At 42.8% G+C, this 3,876-nt stretch overlaps 1 long non-coding RNA gene across 1 annotated transcript; it reads right to left on the reverse strand.

Moving 5' to 3' along the window:
• Positions 1-1,558: 1,558 nt before the first annotated feature.
• LOC120396453 lies at positions 1,559-2,838 on the reverse strand. The gene is made up of 3 exons (XR_005593154.1): positions 2,786-2,838; positions 1,930-2,029; positions 1,559-1,812 (listed from the first exon to the last, which is right to left on the reverse strand). It is a non-coding gene; the product is annotated as an uncharacterized LOC120396453 (long non-coding RNA).
• Positions 2,839-3,876: the final 1,038 nt, after the last annotated feature.

Below are 3,876 nucleotides of genomic sequence, written 5' to 3' on the forward strand. Positions count from 1 at the left end.
GTCCCGCGGCTCCGGTGGACCTCCTGCAGACGTGCCTGTGGAGGGTCCGCTGGCCCCGCGGCTCCGGTGGACCTCCCACAGGCATGCCTGCGGATGCTCCACCGGAGCCGCGGGACCAGCGGCCCCTCCGCAGGCACGTCTGCGGGAGGTCTACCAGAGCCGTGGTCCCAGCGGACCTTCCGCAGGCATGCCTGCGGGAGGTCCACCGGAGCTGCCTGCCGCCCTCCCGCTGGGACGCTGCCCCAAGCGCGTGCTTGGTGCTCTGGGGTCTGGAGCCGGCCCTGGTGAGGACGGTAAGTAATTTGATCTAAGGTACTTTGACTTCAGCTACGCTATTCACGTAGCTGAAGTTGCGTATCTTAGATCGATCCCCCCCCAGTGTAGACCTGCCCTTTGAAAAGAAAGGGGTTGGTATGGCCATAAATCTAGATTTATGGCTCTAACTCACCCTAATCTGCTTTTTACAATTAGGTCTCTTCTTAATGCATGAATGTTTTACATGGTTTGTTATCTTCATGTTTGATTGTCCTTAGGAAATAGAAACAGAAACCTTCTGGAATCTCTTTGATTAGCTTTAACTAGGGTTGTCAATTAATCGCAGTTAACTCATGCAATTAACTCAAAAATTAATCACGATTAAAAAAATTAATCACGATTAATAGCACTGTTAAACAATAGAATACCAATTGAAATGTATTAAATATTTTTGGATGTTTTTCTACATTTTCAAATATATTGATTTCTATTACAACACAGAATACAAAGTGTACAGTGCTCACTTTATAGTATTATTTTTATTACAAATATTTGCACTGTAAAAATGATACAGTGGACTTGTAGCCTCTGAAGTTTTACATTGTTTTGTTTTTGAGAGCAGGTATGTAACAAAAAAAAATCTTCATTTGTAAGTTGCATTTTCATGATAAAGAGATTGCACTACAGTACTTGTATGAGGTGAATTGAAAAATACTATTTCTTTTGTTTTTACAGTGCAAATATTTGTAATAAAAATTAATATAAAGTGAGGACTGTACACTTTGTATTCTGTGTTGTAATTGAAATCAATATATTTGAAAATGTAGAAAACATCCAAAATATTTAAATAAATGGTATTCCATTATTGTTTAACAATGCGATTAATCGTGATTAATTTTTTTAATCGCTTGACAGCCCTAGCTTTAACATAACTAGCTAAACATATGTATTACTATATTTCCAAGCATCCCATAACATACTTGTAGCTATATTTTACTATTCTGTAATGGTGCAACCAAGAATGTAACAATCTAATAAAAATAAGCTATAGATAATTTTACTAAACATTATTTTTATCAATGTTGAGATCTCTCCCGTACAATAGCTGCTCATTATGTGAGCACTGTCCATTCTGTGTACTGAGGCAGGGGTCCTGTGGAAAAAATAGTAAGTAATAACATAATGAAAGAGGGGCTGCCTTGTGTAAATACATCGTCTAGGGAAGAACAATTGACTATATTTTTGCATCTCCTCTTGTGACAGCTTGTTCACATAATATGAGGAAAACTCTGCAGTTCTTGTACCAATTTAATGTGGAGGGTGAAGCCATTAGCAGCATAAACTCACATGCAATACACAATCTCTTCTGGTTATATTCTATCCAGAGAAACAGAGAAAACATCACTGAAATCAGAGTCACTGCTTTTGATTTACACTGGTGTAACAGAGATCAGAGTCTCATCCATAGAGTCCCTGAGTGCCGGGCAATTCCTCCATCATCATCTGCAAAATGCCTTTCCAGCAGCAGGAGTCATCACTGCATACTGATTCAGGGGTCTTTAGAGGTTAAAATAGATACAATTAAACAATACACAGGAATTACTGACTCACCGGGAGTTATGAGATATTGATTTGAAATTCTGTAAGAACAAGCTGTAGTCCTGTTTGACTTACTGGTGGTTATATTTCACTACTAATTGAAGTTCAGTGGCATAGTACTCTCTGGAGTTGTTGTCAACGGTACCCAGTGGTGTTCCAGTAAACATCCAGGAATCTGTAAAATAGAATAGATTGATATATTCAGGGAAATGGAAATTTGGCCAGAGATAGCTTGAGGTTTAGCTTATCATTGATTTAAAGCAAAAAAACCATTTCCCCCCTCTTTACATTAATGACCTTAGTCATATTAAAATTGTAAATACAGTAAGACTGGCTATAAATTGTCCTGGTCATATTTGGTCAGATTATTTGGGGGAATTGATTGCTACACAAACTGGAATTACATTACTTTAGGCTATTGGGTTACATATCATGGCTTAGTTTGAATTTTAATATCATTTTGTTTAAATGCAAATGCTAAAATATATAATTGCTTTGCCTCAGGGCTGTGGATTAGTTTTTCAAGACAATCTTACTGTTAACTGCATAGTGAAGATAAACGTGGTAAGGAAAAACTGGACCTCTTATCAATTATTTCCATACAGGAATCTTAGCAGAAAAATAAAACAAAATGTGTTAGAGCAGTTCCTTAATCATGTGGTAAATAAGTCTGTGGTAAGTTTAATACAGACTTTCAAACTTTCCAGAGCTAACAAATGCTGAGAAATATTACTGACTGGAGTGCAACTCTATGATCTTCCTGGAGTGAAGGGCAGGATAAAGAGGCATGGCCCCAGGAACAGAACAGGAAAGAGAGTAGGGGTGGATTTACAAAGGTCTTTAGGTGCCTAGTAGAAATTACAAAAATGCCTAAGCAGCTTAAGTACCTAACTCCCATTGAAGAGCAATAGGAGTTAGGGATCTAACTCACTTAGGTGCTGTTGTAAATCCCACTAGGCAACTGTAGCGGGGTGACCACCCTCTCCAGCCTGGAAGGGATTGGAAAAGCCCTGCAGAGGGCAAGGTAAAACCCTGGCTGATTGGGAGAAGTGGCTGCAGCTGGGGCCACGCCCCAAACTGAGCAACAGGGCCTTATAAGAAGGCCAGGGAATCCAGGAGCAAATAGTCTCTCTCTGTTTGTAGAGGAAGATGGGCCTGGCTGCAGGGAGCTAGACACAGGGTACCTGGGTGAAGCAGGGCTGGGGAAAGGTAGAAGAGCTGGGGAGCTTCTGCCTGGAAAGCCCCAGGCTGTGGCCTAGCATTGGGCTAAAAGGTACTGGGGGTTGCAGAGGGCAGCCCAGGTGTAGGCCAAGGCAGCAGGTCCAAACCTTGCCAGTAGGCTGATACTGCCGTCTGCCCCAGGGCGTGGGGCTAGACAATGACTGGCAGTAGCCATATACTGAGGCAAGGTGGGGATAGAGGGTGAGGGTTCCCCAGGGAGGGGAGACCCTAAGGCTGAGGGATTACTGCCAGGGGGCAGCACCCCAGGTAACAGGTCCCCACGGTCCAGGGAGGAACACTGGGGCCAGAGGACAGGCAGATCACCAGCCTGCAGAGGGTGCTCTGGAGCTGAATCGAGCTAATTCCCAGAAGTCACCAGCAGGAGGTGCTGCAGGGGTGAGTCTGCACATCTACAGCAATTATCTCCTTATTTAGGTGCCTAAGTACCTTTGTAATTCTAGTCCTAGGTTACTTCATCCATTTTCCTAGAACTGCTTGCTCTCAGAAGGCAGGACTGGATAAGCATTTTTTGCTCTGTTCCTGTCTCAGTTCTCAGGTTACTGACAGGTGCCTCCTGCTGTCTGGGTGCTACAAAACCTGTAGGTAGGGTGACCAGACAGCAAATGTGAAAAATCTGGACAGGGGGTGTGAGGGTAATAGGAGCCTATATAGGAAAAAGACCCCAAAATCGGGACTGTCTCTATAAAATTGGGACATCTGGTCACCCTACCTGTAGAGCACCCCCCGTCTGCATAAACAGGAGTCCAACAGATACTAAATTGAGCCAAATAGTCTGACTTC

Source organism: Mauremys reevesii, linkage group 2, assembly GCF_016161935.1.
Source record: "Mauremys reevesii isolate NIE-2019 linkage group 2, ASM1616193v1, whole genome shotgun sequence".
NCBI classification, from domain to species: domain Eukaryota; kingdom Metazoa; phylum Chordata; order Testudines; family Geoemydidae; genus Mauremys; species Mauremys reevesii.